The 20,655-nt window shown below is 35.7% G+C and overlaps 1 protein-coding gene and 2 non-coding genes across 5 annotated transcripts in view; 2 read left to right on the plus strand and 1 right to left on the minus strand.

The window, feature by feature from the left end:
* The window catches only part of LOC106668346 (protogenin-like), a 384,394-nt gene that overhangs the window by 248,847 nt on the left and 114,892 nt on the right, over window positions 1–20,655 (plus strand). The gene's annotated exons all lie outside the window — the stretch shown is intronic.
* Window positions 11,971–12,043, plus strand: Trnan-guu. Its single transcript has one exon. It is a non-coding gene; the product is annotated as a tRNA-Asn (tRNA).
* Window positions 19,146–19,219, minus strand: Trnan-guu. Its single transcript has one exon. It is a non-coding gene; the product is annotated as a tRNA-Asn (tRNA).

Below are 20,655 nucleotides of genomic sequence, written 5' to 3' on the forward strand. Positions count from 1 at the left end.
GAAGTCCCCTCATTCCCAGAACCAAACTTTTTGAACCAGTTTTGGGCAGTACACTCACTTGTTCATCACTGAATTTTATTCCGCACTAGTCCCATGGGGAATAAATGTCATTGAATAATCATGTTTTGAAGCCATGAGAAAATATTTTGTACTACTAATATTTTATGTTACAGTGAATTGTTTAAGATACTTTTTTTATATAAACCGACGCATTATCCTTTTGGTGTTACGTGATGTAAACATCTAATCCTCTTATGTAAAGAGAAAGGTTGATTAACGGAATTAAAACAATAACAAATGAAAAACAGCACGAACCTTTCTTGCTACCTGGTAATTAACTAAAAGGGACACTGTAAAGAACATCAGTTATATTTGACCCTACGAAGTGTTGTAATAATGTATTAGATTGACAACCCAAATTGCGAAATCCCAGGGAAGAATCCTCAAAACTCCAGGTTTTGCGGTACATTTTAGATAGAATAGATTTGCAATCTTCGCGCGTTACATGGAGTTCAGCATTTGACGGGTGACAGTTGTAAATGTGTGGTTAGATCGTAATGTGTTTGTTAAGCGGGGTTACACGAATGTTGGCGTTTTGTTGAACATTATTTGTCGGTAGCTTTATATGGGTCGATTGTATTTTGCTTGGTAAACTCAATTCTGTTACATTTCTTTGTTTGTTAAGCTAATTGTAATCCTACTTGCATCACATTTTACGTTTTAATTACAAAAATAATTACTGTATTATATATATCGTTAATTGAGAATGGGAAGATCCAATCCCACTTCTCATGTCGTATGATTCTTTCAGAAGAGAAAGAAAATAGTAGAGGTGTGAAGTAGAGAGGCGGATATCTCGGAGAGTCGATCATTCCTCAGGATTGGGTTTTCTTCCGAAGCCAAATACTCCCACTCCAAAGCTCTCTCACTCATAGAAAGCTAACAAAGGTCAAGCCCATTCATCTCCGTACCCAACTGACTACTGACACTCAACTACTCTATACTCCTGTGCTATAACTACTGGTGACTAGTGACCACTCTTTCTGTACTCTGTAGCACGGGCTATTTGCAAACGTTACCAAAGGGTCTATGCGGGGCTTTCTTTTGACCATTCATCAGGATTGGTTTTTTTTTTCCGAATCCGTCATTGGGGCGATAATAAAGTAATCCAGGTTTTCACATTTCGCAACAATATTTATTAAGTGGTTTAAATCCACAAAGGAGCATCTAAGCCTAAGCCAGACATCTCCCTTCGGAAGCTAGCTCACTCCATAAAAATCTGAGAAATGTCAAGTTCACACACCTCCGTGACCAGCTGACCAATGACAGCTACTCCAGACTTGTGTCTTCCAGCACTGGTGACTGGAGACCATTCTTTCTGAAGCGGGGACTATTTGCAAACCATCCCAAAGGGTCTATGCGGGGCTTTCTTTTGATCATTAATCAGAATTGGCTTTCTTCCGAATCCGTCATTGGGGCGATAATAAAGTAATCCAGGTTTGCACAGTTCGAAAAAATGTTTATTAACTGGTTTAAATCCACAAAGGAAGATCTAAGCCTAAGCCAGACGTCTCCCTTCGGAAGCTTTCACTCCATAAAAATCTAACAAAGGTCAAGTCCACTCACCTCTGCGACAGCTGACCACCGTTTCTGTAGCATGGACTATTTGCAAACCTTCTCAGAGGATCTACGTGGGGCTTTCTTCCCCGTGGTAGCTATCTATAACACTCTGGCTTCACAATTTTACATTTCTCGATCTTTACTTTCGAGAGGACTCTAGAGCGTCCGAGGAAGACACGAAATCTGTTAACTTGGACCATTACATATCCTCATTAGAATTGTTCGTTTCAGTTAATACAATAATCTTTACACATTTAATCAATTACTTACACAACTAGTAAGCTAGACAAAGAAATAGTATAGAATATATATATACACACGCGCAATTTTTTAATAAACCTATACTGTAGATTTATATGATCTTATGGAACCTGCCGTAAGTACAGTATTAAAAAATGTGTGTTAAAAAAATGGTTTTTTCAATTTGTTTTATTACACTCTAAAAAGCTGTAAATGAAGGTGTCTTCTAGGCACCTTCGGCCCGAATAAAATGATCGAGGTGTAAAACGGCATAAAAAGTTAAATTGCATTTCAACCCGCCTCGTGCCCATACTTTATAAGAATACAATGAAGATTGCAACAGGTTCAGAAGATTTTAAGACCAGGCGTTCCGTCTGTTCCTGTTTTTTTTATTATTCCCTCGAATTGTGCTAATGATTTACGCATTTTCTGACAGAATGTTCAGCGGGTCTATTGATTTAACCAGTCATAAATAAAAGAAGGGTACACGAATTCTCGTATTCAACTGGTGTTTTATCATATCGGGGGGGATGGTAAGCCGTGTATTTACCGACCATTGGCTTTGAATGGTAACAGTTCTAATATATTGTGAGCTTTGGATAATTACCCGTTGCCCTGTGTGGAAAACCTTTGTCTTCACGATAAACAAGATGGTCTTTAGATGGTGACACTTCGTTTGTAATTTACATCCCATTAAGTTCAAATAGTTTTCAATATCTTTTTAATTGTATTCACATTCAACCAATCCCCTTGATAATATGTTTTCTATAGATCATATGGAATCATGCTTATCTTTGTATATTGTAGAATAATCGTAAGGTCTAGATAATAGAATAGCACAGTATTCACATAAAATACGATCTCTTGACATGGATGATTTATTGACCCTTGAATCTAAAAAAAGAAGTTTTAAGGTTTTTAAGTTTCTTAGGTGTTAAATCAGCATAGGAAAACAGAGAGAAAACGATTATTTATAAACGAGAAATGTCGTAAAGAAGGGTGATGGCTACCGGGGTTGATTTGGCCGGCTCTGCTGCTATTACTATACCTACTGATTACCGATTTTGGTAAGTTCAAATCTGCACTTTCACGTGTGTACAGAGTTCAGCCTACCACTGCTCGCTGTTCGCAGGTGAAATTTACAATAAATTTCCGTCAGGATTCGATAATGACCCCGTTCGGGTGTTGGCAGTCTGGGGTCAGTCTTCGGTCTTATCCATCCAGCCACCAAGGTTAGTCAGTAGGTCAATTCAGCACCTAAAGCCAGAAACACACTTACCCGATGCTACCGGACGCAAATACAAACTCCGATTTTCCATAAGGTTGCATTACCCCCGTGCACATCTACCCGATGCTATGCCACGCTAACCTAACTGACGCTCTGCGATCCCCACTGTCCAGATTTTCGTCGGGTCGCATCGAGTACAGTCGAAGACAAAAGAACCGGACACTCATATTTTTATTCAAACTACATGTATTATTATCGTTATATTCACTGATTTGTGATACACGCTGTGTGACTGTGCGTGGCGCGCTTCACGTCGCGTTAATGTGCACACCCTCCAAAAGGAGAGAAGGCGTAGTGTAGCGTCGCATAGCGTTGGATCGGGTAAATGTGTTCCCGGCTTTAGACATGGTTCGCCGCCTTTCACAGGCGTTGACCAGACCCACAAAAAATCTAAATTTAATATAAAGTAAAGTAATTTCTCTTACAGGAGGGGTTAACCAAACGAAAACTCTTTATAACACTTGGAAACTATTTTCAATTGAAAAACCATGGGTTGCGCCGCGATTCGAACCAAGGACCGCTAGCGTGACAATTGCGTGTCTAATTTAATGTGTTAAATATTAAATAATTATAATAATCGTATAAACAAATGTAATAGTACCAAAGATCTTTTTAGTTGAATAGTTGGTTATTTGATGTGACATTTTATCATATTTAATAGGGAAAAATCCACTGCTTAATCGAAGAGATAAGTAGCATTCACTTAGCATGTTCACTATGTATGTACGCCTTGTGAAAATGCGATTAAAAATTCTGAGCAGAAGTGGCAAGTGAAAAGGACCGCAAACGAAAATTTCTGAGAAATGTACGTACGTACACGTCGGAGGGTGAGGGTCAGAACGAATTTTGATTAAATCTAGCCTATGTAAAGGGGACGTGCACAGCATCGGTCTGCGAGGAGGAGCTAACTGGATCGGCTGCGTCCCACCAAATCCACTTATTCCAATATTGTAAACCCAAGCCGTATTCCAGGTCGGGGATAATTCAAGAAACGACGTTTTATTTTATTCGTTTATTATGTTTTTTTAACAACGCCACAGAGTCGGTTTGATTGTACTTTACGCAGATCTGCTTAGCGCCTGATTCGTAATATTCAAAGCCAACAGCCACTTCTGTATTTTAAAACGGGAGGCCAATATTTGAAATATCCTCTCATACGATCCTGCCAGTTTAAAACTTGTAGGCAAAATTTAAATTTTAGTTTAGTATAAGATTGGTATTAGTTCATTCAGTGGAGAAACGACTCTGGAGGGGGTAGGTCTTTTATTTATACCAACACTTTTCTTCGGATTAGACCATGCCTACTGTCCGAGACTAGGCAGACCGGAATGGAAACAATGTACGTGCGTATGAATATGACTATATACCGTTAATCAATTTTCATAACCGTAACTTCAACAGATTCTGGTATATCCTACAAGCCTGACTTTTATAATCAAATGAATGCACTTCATTTTCCCAGTTCCCAGACTCTCTTTAACCACTCATCTAAAGAATAAAGCCGGGAACTTACCCGATGCAACGCTATGCGACGCTATCGGATGCTACCCGACGCAAATCCATAGTGCATTTTTCCATAAGATTGTATTACCTCTGTGCACATCTGCCCGATGCTATGCAACGCTACCCTACTCTACGCAATCCTCACTGTCCAGATTTTTGTCGAGTGGCATCGAGTACAGTCGAAGACAAAAGAANGTCGGATAGATGTGCACACCCCACCAAAACGTGGCAAGGCGTCGGGTAGCGTCGCATGACGTAGCATCGGGTAAGTGGGTTCCTGGCTTTAACCTAGCTTTTGAGAAAAATGATGTGAGAGCTTGCACTAAGTACATATGCCAGTCAGGCAGAGGTCTAATATATGTAAAGGATTTTATAAATCTAGAACTACGACTATGAGGTCAAATCCAAGTTTGGACCATTTTCTGACCTACTTTGTTTACAGAATGTTTGATAAAATATGCAAAACAAGAAGTATTTATTTCGTTTATAATCTATCTTTGTAATTATACATATATATATGTGTATATATACTATTTCTCTTATAAATATATATTATATATATATATATATAATATATTGTAATATTGTAAATCATACCAACCTAGAATATTCTGCATTGTATTCTTAGGACATTTTTGTTTTTATGTTAACCAATAATGAAATTTAATATAAGAAAAATCATATTTTTTAATCTCTAAATAACAATTATGGTCATTTAATTAAATTTACTTTACATTTATAATTTTTATTTATATTTTCATTGTTTTAATATTAGACCTTACATTCAGTTATGGTGGTGGAGTACTGGATATTTCTCCATCACATTTTACACCTAATTGAGGGTCGATATGGGTCGATATTCTGCCGTTAGTCCTTCTCACCCTAAACATTCGCGCCAATAAATGCATTCATTGTCAACAAACTGCTATCAATAAACTGTCATATAATTCAATTAAAAAAAGCTTCCTTCAAGAGCCCAGCAAGGGACCCAGGACTCGCCTTGTTGAAGTACAGATCTACTCACTTTCTATATCGATCCAAGGAGTGACACCTTTCAATTTATTAAGAAACATCGAATAAATTTTCTCTACTTGCCGGACACATACGCGGTCTTTGGCACAAACGTAAGCAAACCTAGCATGGCCTATTCTTCATCGAGTGAGGATGATCACTCTCTTAAGAGGTACATCATTTGGGACCATCTATCTACTGTGTTCTTCCTGAGAGCTTCAGCTGTGTTTTATAGTATTTTTAGCCGTACGTGGTGTTTAAGGCCGGAGATAGGGACTTTCTGGCCTTAGCCGTCCCGTCAGCTTTTTCATTACCCTCCAGATCTAAGTGACCTTGCTGGAAGTTTGTGATAAGAAATTCAGTACTTTTGCTTTACCACCGCCCGTCTTTTTCCAAATTTCTCATTTTTGAAGCACCAGAAGAGACATGAAAAAATTATAATATTACACAATAATAAGGTAACTTTAAAAACGGGCTTTAGAAAAAATACTGATTTAGTCTCGCAATTCATTGGCTTCTCAGTATTTCACACAATTTAAAAAATGTCTAATATAAGATGATTTGGTAGATTTTTTTTGTCAAAGAACTCAATTACGTTCTTTTGGGGGATGAAATGTCATAGGCTAACTGCCTCCCCGCCGGTTTGGAATGAAATATAATATAGCAATGCGCGTTATAGCGCTTTTTTTCGCACGCGTCTCCCCGAGCTTATTAGGGACTTCAAAGCCCCTCGATTTGCTTGGTGCTTTAATTGCGCCGAGTGTAACTGAAGTGTAGGGTAATTGGACTTGATCTCCTTGAACTTAGAAAAGTTTGTTTTTAAAACGTCCGGGCTAACTGAGCCGGTGAAGACGTACAAAGTCGAATGATCAGACTTTATGAGGTCTGGCTAGAAAACACTGCTGATAATGTGTCTGTTAATTTGGTTTTATTGAAGATAATCTTTATTTACGTCGCCAATCCCGACAAATGACTAATGTGGGGTGTGTTAATAATTACTCGCAACTTTATATGTTTAGCACGAAATTGCTGAGCATGGCCGAAACTCTGCCGAGGCCTCGGAAATGTGCGCACATTGAATTTCGTTGTACATGAAGACAAACCGGCCACCCCGAGTTTGTTATCGACGGTTCTGGTTGGAGAAATAATTTAAGATAAATTTCTATTAGCAGTAACCCCTACTAAACGTTCATCTTCTGGAAATAGAGATCTCGGCTTTCAAATTCGTCTTCGTGCCGGAAAAGGAGAATGATCAAAAATGGGTCTATCGAGTATTGTCCCGTACCCGGCGTCCACTCGAACCGAGCACGTGAGGCGTCAAATCAATTTGCGTGATGGGCCGGCTGAATTATGTATGAACCGTTGTTTATTACAGTCATTTTTTACGACCTTCTATCACCGGCTGTGATCTCGTCGAGGACCGCAGTATAAATTCAAAATCAATGACAAAATTGAGGCCGGATCGACCGTGAAGCACTACCCTACCTTAACAATTTCGATGTAAACCCTTTCTCGAAAACCGACTCGGACCGCTCAGGGCCTTTCACGACGCATCCGCGGGCAAGTCGAATGAGCACTTTTTAATTAAATTCACTTTTAATTGCAACTGTGGAGAGTGGGCACTTTCAAATGTTGGAACGGGGAGTTTTTATATTTAAAACTTTCCATTCATATAACATCACCGGTTCAATAAGCTTATACGGCTTTAGAAAATCCTTTCCGGGGGGTGGTTTACGAGGGGATGACTACAAAAAAAACAACCATCCGTTATCGTTAATAATTCCACCGACACGTATTATGCGAGTCAGCCGGCCGAAAAAGTTGCCGAGAAAAAGAGAAAATTTGACAAATCTTTTCCGTATGGTCTTAATTATTCAGCACACATGCCTAGGTTTTAAAGCGCATGCAAGAAGTCAGAAAGTTTTATGTTTACTACCGAGCGTAAAATTAAATTTTATAAGAGCCTAATAAATAACATGTGGAAATGAAATTTTACTCTGTTTTATAAAAAAAAAAAAAAAAAAGGGTCGACTTATCTTTAATGCATCAGTCCATCTCGTCTTGGTTGGAACACATGCCAAATGGCCTCTCTTCACCATGGACCAACTGCAGTGGGGTATGGCCTGTGGACCCATATTAGCCAAGGATGGAAATAATGGGGAACATAGTCCGGTCTAACTAAACACATCAAGCAAGGCGAAAAATGTGCGCAGTAGATATGTGACGTGTCCACACACTGGACCATCGATCTACCATTGTTTGCCAAAACATGTAAATAGCAATTATACACCCTAGCCAAACGCAAATCTGGAGCAGCGATTTCCTCGACCACGATATCCATCAGGGCACAGGAAAAGTAAGCAACTGTGGGCTATGAGGCCAACGGTTGGACCATTATCGGCCCAGTGTATGGTGCCAAGCCCATGGCCAGCGCGGCATGGTGGCCATCTTGGTGACAAAGTATTAAGCCGGGAACACACTTACCCGATGCAACGCTATGCGACGCTACCCGATGCTACCCGACGCCTTACCACGTGTTGGTATGGTGTGCACATATGTACGACGTTAAGCGCACGCCACGTACAGTCACACAGCGTGTATCACAATAGCAACGCCTCTTTTATTCTTAATGCATTATTTGAACAAAACGCAGATCCAGTTAGCTCCTCCTCGCAGACCGATACTGTGCACGTCCCCTTTACATAGGCTAGATTTAATCAAAATTCGTTCTGACCCTCACCCTCCGCCGTGTAACATGCTAAGAACTTATCTGTTCGATTAAGCAGTGGATTTTTCCCTATTAAATATGATAAAATGTCACATCGAATAACCAACTATTCAACTAAAAAGATCTTTGGTACTATTAGATTTGTTTGTACGGTTGTTATAATTATTTAATATTTAACACATTAAATTGTAGACACGCAATTGTCACGCTAGCGGTCCTTGGTTCGCATCGCGGCGCAACCCATGGCTTTTCGATTGAAAATAGCTTCCAAGTGTCTGTTACTGTCTGTAGCTGTTATAAAGTGTTTTGGTTTGGTTAAACCCTCCTGTAAGAGAAATTACTTTACTTTATATTAAATTTAGATTTTTTGTGGGTCTGGTCAACGCCTGTGAAAGGCGGCGAACCATGTCTAAAGCCGGGAACACATTTACCCGATCCAACGCTATGCGACGCTGCACTACGCCTTCTCTCCTTTTGGAGGGTGTGCACATCAACGCGACGTGAAGCGCGCCACGCACAGTCACACAGCGTGTATCACAATAATCACTATCACAATCGCAACGCCTCTTTTCTTCTTAATGCATTATTTTGAACAAAACCATGTAATAAATTGTTAGTTAAATTTAATTGTTTCCTGTGAAAAACAATTTTTGATCTCGTTTAATTTGGTTTATATTAAAATAAGAATATTGTAATTATTATAACGACAAAATTTTATATACTACAAAAAATATGAGTGTTCTGTTCTGACGCTATTCGACGAAAATAGTGTAATTTTATGAGCAAAACCATGAAATAAATTGTTAGTTAAATTTTATGAGCAAAACCAAGAAATAAATTCTTAGTTAAATTTTATGAGCAAAACCATGAAATAAATTGTTAGTTAAATTTTATGAGCAAAACCGTGTAATAAATTGTTAGTTAAATTCATTAAATCAAAAAATGGTATTACAGTGTTTTGTTCAGTTTTCTACCAAGCCATTAAAAAAAATTTTTTTAAATAAAAACTAATGAATTTTCGATCTCGGTTAATTGGGTTTATATTAAAATAAGTATGTTGTAATTAATATAACAACAACAATGCATGTAGCTTGAATAAAAATATGTGTCCGGTTCAGGGCGTAGAGTAGGGTAGCGTTGCATAGCATCAGGCAGATATGCACTGGGTCAATACAATCTAATGGAAAAATGCGCTTTGGATTTGCGTCGGGTAGCATCCGGTAGCGTCGCATAGCGTTGCGTCGCGTAAGTGTATTCCTGCCTTTAGCCTGTCATGGCCCTAGTGTAGAGGGGCTGTTGTGTTCGAGGGTAAAAATTAACTAGATATGATTTTTAGAAATTAAAGTAACTTCAATAGTTATTGTATTTCTTCTTACGGAGGTATTCAGAGTGATGAACTTTGTCTGGTCAATCGCTCCTGAACACTTTACAACAATAAATTTAACACGATTAAACACAATTTACGAGACGGCAATAAATATTCCCTTTTAAATAATCAATAATAATCAATGAAATAGTAAGAAAACTTGTTACAATAAGTGGAAAAACGTACTATTGAATACATTTTGTGATGAATTATCCTCCCGTAAATTTAATAGTTCAGTTTTCTTCTTTGGACTGTTAAAAAGTAAAAAATGTCTATGCGAAAAAACAAATTACATTTTTGAGTTATTTGATACATTTTAAAAGGAGAGAAAGAACCCGTCGTGTATTATTCTTTCTGCATGTCTGCTTGCATTTCAATAATTTTCGTTGAGGAGAACAAATTTTTACGATGGAGCAGTTATGATACGAGCCGATGACTTTAGTAGTCGTATATATTTTTATAGAAGGAGTCTGCTTATTAGGATGAACATCTAAGGATCGAGCTATTAAGATTCGAAATAAACAAAAGGACGAGGTCGAAACGAGCACGGACAAACAGGACACTTTTTTCCAGTTTTTGTCAAAATAAAGGTTTTTCGAGAAGGACTGCAATTAGACGGCGATTGTCTCTCCCGGGGTGACTTGTACAAACAAGGAAGGAAGGCCCTTGAAGGGCGGCCGTTTTTACCCCAGTGAAGCCGGATTCCTCCTCGCTATACGGCCCTCGGGGTCCCTTTGAGGCACCGGAAACCTTTGAAGGGTAAACTTTCTCCAAAAGGAATTATAGGAAATTCAATTTTACAACAGTTTGATTTAAGATTGGACTGAAGTATTTGAATTACAGAAGGAAACATCTTGGTAATACGGTATACTAGTTTTATCCGTATGACAGTCTTTCTTTTTTATTTGTTGATTCTTATTCAAATCTTAACTTCGCTACAGGCCAGGAACAGAAGGGATTTGATTATCCTCCTATGCTGAAATCACCGAATAAAGGGGTCTGATAGTTTTTTGATGTGTTTGCTCCTACGTGTTCTGTTTTGAAACGATAATCACCAATTTCATGCCGAATGTGTTTTTTTTTCTTATGGCATTTCTCAGTATATTACTTTGTCGGTGCCATACGAATCGATTGCGGTTGTTTTATTACGTTCTTCCTGATTGATTTTGTGGAAAGAAAATACGATTCGTTTTTTATTTATCATTTTTCTGGGTAAAGTTTATTCATTAAACGTTATTTAAATATCAAACAGAGCAAACGAACAAAGTCTGTGCGAAGTTTATGAAATTAGGTCGACAATCCTAATAGGTGTTAACCTTGAAGGGGGCTATCCTTGGAGGTGAAGATATGCGAATATAACCGACTCCCGATTGATTGCTTTTGAGGAATCGTCATAGTTTCTTTGCTAACCGGAGGATGGCGGCATTTAAAGGAAAGGAAAAGCCACGTCCTTGATAGTTTCTTTCTTCACAGCCATGAACCTTCCTTCATCATATTTGCTTATTGCCGAATTAGGAATATTTGTCACGAGCGAAATTTTTTTTGACAAGATGTGATGTCATCTGAATGTGTATTTATAATAAACACACTGAAAATAAATGTAATAAAATACCTTAACAAAAAAATGTGTTTCTAGGAAAATAACCATCATAATTTAACACTTACATAAAATAATTTAGGATTTATCAAAAAATAAGGTAATCGAAGGGCTGGAAACACTGTAAACTGTAATATTTTTGATAGTGTTATAATTTGCATGTCATAGAATAATCGATCATTTTTGGATGTAAGTTGTGAAATATCGTCGACATAATTTGATCCAACCTGATCATACCGGTCATGCTTGCCTGTTCGGACGGAAGTATACGAATTATCTCATAGTTCATCTGTTTTGATGATGATGGGACAAGTTTTTTTTCTCTAAGTCGCCCGGGATATTAAAGTAAAATAAGACGTCAACTTCAACCACATTAATTTTCTTATTTTTATACCTTTTCAATAAATGTATAAAGTTAAACATGTTAACGTCAGAATGATTGTAAATGGGATGGCATCATATCTAAAATTGCTTCTTCTAAGATTACTGCGTTTTTTAATTTCGACTTTTTAAATTAGATAGTATGAACCGCTCCTAATAACTTACTTAAAGGTGGTTTTGATTAATTAGGCGGGAAACCAATGCATCGTGCTGCACATGCACTTCCTCGTCGCGAAGTCACGCTAGCTCAAGTGGTAGAGCAGCGGCGTGTTGAGCCGAAGGTCGTGGGTTCGGATCCCACTCGTGACACTAACTTTTTCATTTCAACCAATAACTTACATAAAGATTAATTAATTGAAAGAAGTTATCTGGTCAATCCGACCACGAAATATAATGGATTTAACAACTTGAACAAAAGGATCCTCAGAGAGATCACAACAGAAACGCCAGTTCTTTAAGTTTTTGCCAAACTTTCGACGATTATATCGTCATCATCAAGGCCTATTTATTTTAGGAAAATATCACAGTTAGAACATGTTATAACATTAAAAAAAATTACAATGGCTTTAATAACAATAAGATTAATATCATATGAAATCAACGAAGGAAAAAGATTAATTGAAAGCGATCTTTAGGGCAGCCTTATTTTCTGAAAATGGAATAACCAGTACAGAAGAAAACAAAGAATAAAACAAAGCATTATTTAATACAATTAATTAAGGTTTTTAGTTGAGATACAAAAGCCAATGGCACGAGCGGGATTCGAACCCACGATCTTCGGCTTGATACGCCTCTGCTCTTCCACTTGAGCTATCGTGACTTCGATCCACTCGGACACCAACTTCCCATTTCAACCGCACCTTTTGAATTTTTCCTCCTTTTTGCCATTTATCTCAACTAAAAACCTTAATTAATTGGTCATGCGGACCACGAAATTAGTGAATTTAAGCATTATTTAATGTGTAAACTAAATAAATTGGGAGGTGCTTTAAGGGTGGCTAACAGTGTATTTATTGATTTTAGGACATTAGCCATATTATCGTATTTTATTGTCCTGATTTTTTAAAATGAAGTATACTTCACTAAAGCTCTCCGTGGCCATTTCATTTGCCGTCGAGAAGCCAATGCGATTACACGACATTTGAAAAACGGCATATATTAATTGGTCAAGCGGACTACGAAATTAGTGAATTTAAGCATTATTTAATGTTTAAACTAAATAAATTGAGAGGTGCTTTAAGGGTGGCTAACAGTGTATTTATTGATTTTAGGACATCTGCGTTTTTATTAGCCATATTGTCGTATTTTGTTGTCCTGTCATCCAATCAGCTAGTGATTATGCTTCTTCATGACAATGTTGATATTACAACGATCGGAAAATGTACTGTTGGGTCTGATGTTCTTTTTAAACCGCTGCTGCCCTGGAGGATCCAAGTGGAATGCTCATCCAAAATGGACCTTGACTTCCGACCTGTAATTAGTCGACCATGAAGAGTCAGTCAAGTGCCAAAAACAAAAAGAGGAAGAGCGATGAGACGGCCCGTTTTGTTTAACATGTTCACAGGATTCTGATTTACTGAGTTTTGGTGTCGCGCATTGGCTTTGTTTTCTTCAACTGTTATTCCGAAAGTTGAAGTTTGAAAATTGTGTATATTCTTTTTTTCTTTCGGCAGTAACCGTTGGCCGTAATTATTCGGCAAGCCTCCTTTCCATTCTCTCGGTAATCGCCTCCGTGCATTGTGCGAATGGAGAGGGGCGTGAAGAGTTTGTAGGAGTTTGAGTGCCATTGAAGTTTTTCATAAAACCGTCTGTGGAGTGTTTTTTAATATAGCGAGTACTCGCGTTACGTCAAATCACTGTGCAGGGCGTAAATTACTAACACGTATTAGTACAGAGGGGTTGTTAGTCAGAAAGGCCTGATTGAAAGGTTGTTTCATTGTCATTTCCCCAATTGCGAGCAGGCCCTATTTCTCTCTTCACCGCATGCCACGCGCTTTTTTCTCACCCTTTTTCATTAACAATCTAAAGTTTAGAAATTTTCAGTTTTTCTTGTAGAACTGCTTCTAAGATGACGTCATCGCAGGGTTGATGTTATACATGACCCGTTTCTATTCCAAATTTATTGGATTTGATTCATCTGGTTCGCATGTTGTTTATCCGAAAAAACCGCGGATGATCTCACCCAAAACGTTTGCATTTTTACCACGCTTTTAATTCTCCAGGTATGCCGGGTAAGAAATGACGTTATGCAGTTATTTGGAGTAAAGCCGGGAGCAGACTTACCCGATGCACGCTGTGCGACGCTACCCGATGCTACCCGACGTCTTGCCACGTTTTGGTAGGGTGTGCACATCTATGCGTGTATCACAATCGCAACCCCTCTTTTTTCTTAATGGTTATTCAGATATCGATTAACGGTCACTAATCTCTACACATTTTTTCTTAATGTTTTTTTTTTTTGTTTTTTTTTTAGCAAAACCATGTAATAAAATGTTAGTTAAATTTTTTGAGAATAACCATGTAATAAATTGTTAGTTAAATGTAATTGTTTTAAATAAAGTTATTCTGGTGTTTTGTTAATTTTTCTGCCTTACCATCATAATTAAATAATTTTTATAAAAACTCATGAATTTTTAATACCGTTTACTTTGGTTTATATTAAAACAATTAATATAATGACAAAATTACATATACATAGTTGAAATAAACTACAAAAAATATGGGTACCCAGTTCTGACACTACTCGACGAAAATGGTGTAACTGAATGAGCAAAACCACGAAATAAATTGTTAGTTAAATTTTATGAGCAAAACCGTGTAATAAATTGTTAGTTAAATTCATTATATCAAAAAATGGTATTCCGGTGTATTGATCCATTTTGTACCAAACCGTTAAAATTAATTTTTAATAATAATCACTATCACAATCGCAACGCCTCTTTTCTTCTTAATGCATTATTTTGAACAAAACCATGTAATAAATTGTTAGTTAAATTTTATGAGCACAACCATGAAATAAATTGTTATTTAAATTCATTATATCAAAAAATATATTCCATTTTGTACCAAACCGTTAAAATTAATTTTTTTAATTAAAAACTAATGAATTTTTGATCTCGGTTAATTTGGTTTATATTACAATAATTATATTGTATTAATATAACGTCAATAATACATGTAGTTTGAATAAAAATATGAGTGTCCCCTTTTTTTGTCTTCGACTGTACTCGATGCGAACCGACAAATATCTGCACATTGGGGATCGCAGGGCGTAGAGTAGGATAGCGTTGCGTGGCGTCGGGCAGATGTGCACGGGGGTAATACAATCTTATGGAAAAATGGACTTTGGTTTGCGTCGGGTAGCGACGCATGGCGTTGCACCGAGTAATTGTGTTCCCGGCTTCAGTGTTATAAATGATAGCATTTCTTTGCCTCTTGCCTTATACGAAAATTGGCCGGGATATGAAGTCATCATCATGACAAAAAGATACTATATACGTCCTTCTCCACTCATTTCGTTCCACATTGTGAAGGACTTGAATTATGTATTTTATATACTTCAACACGGGTCATAACTTGAGATCTTATGTCAAGTGTAATGAAAGAAATATATAACTGGCATTTTGTTGTTTCACGTTTTAATTTTTCTAATTCCCAGTAGGAATATTTCACATCGGAATAGAAATTGTACTTGGTAATAATTCATATTTATGATCCCTCTCGGCGATTCACGTTCTCCTAGTAGTTATATTTTTTCTTTATACTACATAAGTTGGAATAGAACCAGAGAATACTGAATCAAATAGAATTTAGTGTGACAGTTTATGTTGTACAGATTTCTTATGTTACCGGCCCGGCGGGGGTTTTCAATTTCATCCTCCTCACAGAAGAGTTGTTGAAGTTATTTTATTATGATATTTCAAGTAATATTGAAAAGTGTGCATTGCGGTTAATGATTTTGTGTTTAAAAAAGTTTAATTGTGCTGGTATTTATTAAGACCCTGAAATATGTGGTGTTTAAGATAATTTGAAATTTGTTACATCCAATTTAATTTCCAATGAAAGAAACAGTGTAAAACATAACAATATACGTGATATGTATTTTTAAGCATCCATTTTCAACGTATTAAAATTTCTCTTTGGAAAATATTATATAAGAAAATCCAAATTTTACCTCATAACAACACACATCAAATTCATCTTTGTACATTCTTACTTACGAGAAATATAAAGTCTTTATGAGTTAATTTATATATTACATATTATATAATGGCAAAATGCATTGGAGAAACAGAGGTACTCTTGAACGTATCAAATTTCCATAGAAGACCATGATGTTGGCTAATTGAGAATAATTTATTTTCAAAATAAATTAAAGTCCATTAAGACCATTTATGGAATGTTTATGACTTAATCTGTTGTTTATGGTTATTCATTTGACAAGCCTCGGAAGCATCACGTTTAGCATAAGATGCCATCTTGATTTTGTGCATTTTTTTTAAAGATGTCATGTGTTTGTTAGCTGGCTGCAATTGTCGCATTTAATTTTATGGGTGTGTTATTGAGGCACAGTTGCATCGACATCACCAACTTAAGATCGCATGCCATCTCTTATCCCACCTTCCAAAAAAGAAATAAGACGGAATAAAACATGAGTTGTTGATTTTTTGCTAAGATGACATAGAAGCCATATTTTGGAGATGCCACAATATTATCTAATTCTAATTAACTTTTGATTTTTCCTTCTTGAAGGTGGGATAATAGGTCATCTCAAAAAAACCACAACCAGTTTTTATCCACAACGTTTCGGATTTATTTTAATTCTTCTTCAGGTGAGCTAACGCAATGGTTAAAATGGTCGTCAGTCATTAATATTTTATAACAGTTTATTTTAAAAAGGAACCAGTGTGGTACACTTTACTCAGACTCAAAAAAACATTTGTTCGGAGTCCGAAAGAGTTAAATATGTACCACACTGGCTCTTTTTTTAAATTAACTGTTATAAAATATTAATGACTGACGACCACTGTTTTAACCATTGCGTTAGCTCACCTGAAGAAGGATTAAAATAAATCCGAAACATTGTTGATAAAAACTGGTTGTGGTTTTTTTGAGATGACCTATTATCCCACCTTCATGGTGGAAAAATCATATGTTAAACTGTTGAGGTCGAAATATATGAAAACGTCCTAATTCTAATTGTTAATGTTATTTAGCTCTAGCATTTTTTTACTGAGAGGTAGTTTTCAAAGTATTAAATTTAGGGAAGATGCCATGATGTCGGCTAATAAAGCATAGTATATTTAATAATTTTAGCTTCCATGGAGGCAATTTCTTTTATAACAGATAATCTGGCGTTTATCTCCGAAGTATCACGTTTTGAGAAGAAGCCGCCATGATAATATCGATAGTTCATATCGATCTTCGGTTTGTACACTTTACCCTTGTACAGAAGAAAATCGATGGATTATATTTTTTTATTAAGATATTTTACTCTTAAGATGTCATTTTTTATTAGCTAACTAGGATTGTTATTAGACGCAGACACCACCTTGTCAGGACATGTCATTATTTCAGAAGGTTATGCTTTATTTCCTGCTCTACTAAAAAAGAAATTTGGCAGAATATGTTAACAGACTATTTGTTATTTTACATAAAGTCTGGTTTTTTTGCAGATGTCATGATATTGTTTAATTATTGATGCCGTTTTCTGTTAGCTAACCCCAATTTTTGTATTTAATTTGATGTGTTATTGAGACGCAGTTGCCGGACATCACCAACTTGAGAGAAGATGCCATGTCATCAATTATTTCAGAAGATTATGCTTTTATTTCCTGCCCTACTAAAGAATAAATTTGACATAGTTAAAACAGTATTTGTTGACTTATTTGTTGAGTTGGCATAAAGCCTGATTTTGAAGATGCCATGACATTTTCATCTAATTACGTTACTGTTATATTTTATTTAACCCAAGCCAACAAGATAATTTATTAAATATGATCACTAAAAAATGGCATTGATGATAATTTAGCCTTGGTAACTACCTTTTTAAAGATTATAGTTTTACATGGTTTGCAGCCTAATTCCTTATAACTATCAGATTTAATTTTTACTCTTACAACAGTCATTGAGGGCAGACCATATTGTACAATTTAAGAAGTTAAAATTCGTGTAAATGGTTATTGGTACATTCCAGTCATTGAAAGGTTTTGTTTGAAATAACGCCATGGTCGTCAGATTATGTAATATATTTTTATTTTAATTATCTTGGAAGTAACAATTTAAAAGATGATTAAAATCTGACCATTACATATAGTTTAACTTTCTATAATTTTATTAAAATCGTATCTTAGAAAAATAAATATAGTTGAAGTTGACGCGCTATTATAGTTTATAGCAGAATTGGCTGAGAGAGAAAAAATCTTGCTGTATCTCATCACGACGATATAAATGAGAAATAAATCGTACTCATTGTCAGAACAGGGACATGTTATGATCAGGTTTGATCAAACTATTTACTACCAAATCATCTCGATGATATTTCACACCTTACTTTCCAAAATGTTCGACTGAAGGAAATTCTATCACATGATACTTAAAACACTATGTCAAAAATATTACCCAATAGTGTAGCCTTTCGATGACTTGATATTTCAAATAAATCAATTATTTTATATAAATGTTAAATTATGATTTATTACCGTAAAAATGTGTTTTTTGTTATTGTGATTTATTACATTTGATTTGATTGTATTTATTTGAAACATACAGCAATATGTCATCACACCGTGTCAAAAAAAAAGTCGGCTCTCGACAAATATTCCTAATTGGGCAATAAGCAGATACATTATACATTTCGTTATACACATCCAATTCACAAAAAAATTGTTTTAAATTCTTCGAAGATGAGATGGATTATGATTTATGGTAAATCATAGATTTTTAACGCTGCACATATCACAATGTGTTTATATCCTGATTGAAACGCAAATTTTGGAAGAAGCAATTTTAGATATGATGCCATGCCATTTACTACCATTCTGACCTTAAAATGTTGAACTTTATACATTTATTAAAAAGGTATAAAAATAAGAAAAGTAATGTGGTTGAAGTTGACGTCATATTGATGATGATATTAAACTTATTGTTATTAAAGCCATTGTAATTTTTTTTTAATGTTATAACATGTTCTAACTGTGATATTTTCCTAAAATAAATAGGCCTTGATGATGACGATATAATCGTCGAAAGTTTGGCAAAAACTTAAAGAACTGGCGTTTCTGTTGTGATCTCTCTGAGGATCCTTTTGTTCAAGTTGTTAAATCCATTATATTTCTGGTCGGATTGACCAGATAACTTCTTTCAATTAATTAATCTTTATGTAAGTTATTGGTTGAAATGAAAAAGTTAGTGTCACGAGTGGGATCCGAACCCACGACCTTCGGCTCAACACGCCGCTGGTCTAACCACTTGAGCTATCGTGACTTCGCGATGAGGAAGTGCATATGCAGCACGATGCATTGGTTTCCCGCCTAATTAATTAAAACCATATTTAAGTAAGTTATTAGGAGCGGTTCATACTATGTAATTTAAAAAGTCGAAATTAAAAAACGCAGTAATCTTAGAAGAAGAAATTTTAGATATGATGCCATCCCATTTACAATCATTCTGTTTACATGTTTAACTTTATACATTTATTAAAAAGGTATAAAAATAAGAAAAGTAATGTGGTTGAAGTTGACGTCTTATTTTACTTTAATATCCCGGGCGACTAAGAGAAAAAAAAAACTTGTGCCATCATCATCAAAACAGATGAACTATGAGATAATTCGTATACTTCCGTCCGAACAGGCAAACATGACCGGTATGATCAGGTTGGATCAAATTATGTCGACGAGATTTCACAACTTACATCCAAAAACGATAGATTATTTTATGACATTTAAATTATAACTCTATCAAAAATATTACAGTGTTTCCAGCCCTTCGATTACCTTATTTTTTGATAAATCCTAAATCATTTTATGTAAGTGTTAAATTATAATGGTTATTTTCCTAGAAACACATTTTTTTGTTAAGGTATTTTATTACATTTATTTTTAGTGTGTTTATTACAGTGTTTCCAGCCCTTCGATTACCTTATTTTTTGATAAATCCTAAATCATTTTATGTAAGTGTTAAATTATAATGGTTATTTTCCTAGAAACACATTTTTTTGTTAAGGTATTTTATTACATTTATTTTTAGTGTGTTTATTACAGTGTTTCCAGCCCTTCGATTACCTTATTTTTTGATAAATCCTAAATCATTTTATGTAAGTGTTAAATTATAATGGTTATTTTCCTAGAAACACATTTTTTTGTTAAGGTATTTTATTACATTTATTTTTAGTGTGTTTATTAGAAATACACATTCAGATGACATCACATCTTGTCAAAAAAAGTTCGCTCGTGACAAATATTCCTAATTCGGCAATAAGCAAATATGATGAAGGAAGGTTCATGGCTGTGAAGTAACAAACTATTAAGGACGAGGCTTTTCCTTTCCTTTAAATGCCACCATCCTCCGGTTACAAAAGAAAACTCGACGATTCCTCAAAAGCGATCGATCGGGTGTTGGTTATATTCGCTTCGCATGCCTTCACCTCCAAGGATAACTCCCTTCAAGGTTAATTAGGTTTTTCGTCCAAAGTTTATAAAATCGGGGTTCTGGGTGTGCGACATTGGTCGTTTTCTCAATTTGAAATTTCGATAATGATTAATGAACTTAAACTTAATAAATTATAATGATATAACAGATAATCTGGCGTTTACGGCTATATCTTATGTCCCTGTACCCTCCGAAACATCATGTTTAGACTAGCCTTGTACAAAAGATAATCAATAGATTATATTTTCCTTAAGATAAGTGTCTCTTAGTTG

The sequence above is a fragment of the Cimex lectularius genome, unplaced genomic scaffold, assembly GCF_000648675.2.
Source record: "Cimex lectularius strain Harlan isolate CLEC.00 unplaced genomic scaffold, Clec_2.1 scaffold237, whole genome shotgun sequence".
Classification (NCBI taxonomy): Eukaryota; Metazoa; Arthropoda; class Insecta; order Hemiptera; family Cimicidae; genus Cimex; species Cimex lectularius.